Source organism: Nomascus leucogenys, chromosome 13, assembly GCF_006542625.1.
Source record: "Nomascus leucogenys isolate Asia chromosome 13, Asia_NLE_v1, whole genome shotgun sequence".
In the NCBI taxonomy this organism is placed as follows: domain Eukaryota; kingdom Metazoa; phylum Chordata; class Mammalia; order Primates; family Hylobatidae; genus Nomascus; species Nomascus leucogenys.
The window spans coordinates 36,957,334-36,958,061 of NC_044393.1; positions in this window are offsets into that span (position 1 = coordinate 36,957,334).

Here is a 728-nt window from a genome sequence, read left to right on the forward strand (position 1 = left end):
CCGCTGCGGGTTGCCTCCTGGGACTGCCGGCTTAGATCTGCCGCACCTCCTTTTTCTCAGGCCACTGGCCATGGCAAGGTTTCAGACACCTCTGTCCAGTGCGATGGCGTGAAGAGAGCCCAGGAAGGGTCGGTAGCCTGTGCTGGGCTGAGCCTGGGTACGATGGGCTCAGGAACAGGAGGCTGTGGCTACAGCCCTCGGACCCTGCCCAAGACACGCTGGTCTACATACACCAACTTCCCCACTGTTACTTTTCTCTGTATCAGATGCGGGAATAAACCTTACTGTAGCTACCTTAAATAAGGGGCCTTGTTCTTGTTCTGGCCTTTTTAAAAGGGAGGGTTTAAGTGCCAGAGGGTGGGAAAGGGCACTTGGCAGGATGGTTAAGCGGGGCGGGTGTGAGACAGCCTGGCTCCGCATCTGAATCCAGGCTCCGCCCCATATTAACTGCGGAACCTCTTTGTGCCTCAGTTCCTCATCTGTAAAATGAGAATAAGAAGTGATGTCTACCTCCTGGCCTGAGGATCAACTGAGTAAATATGAGTGAGGGCTCCAGAGCAGTGCCTGGGTATGTCAGCGGAGTCGGGCTTGTTCAGGGCAGGCTTTTAACGGAGGATGGAAGGCGAGGAGGTATGGGGCTGGTATGGACCCTGGATGCGGGTGTGGGAGAGGGTATGAGAAGCTTCTTGAGCAATAGCAGGACTGGGTAGGGAGAGGCACAAAGAAAT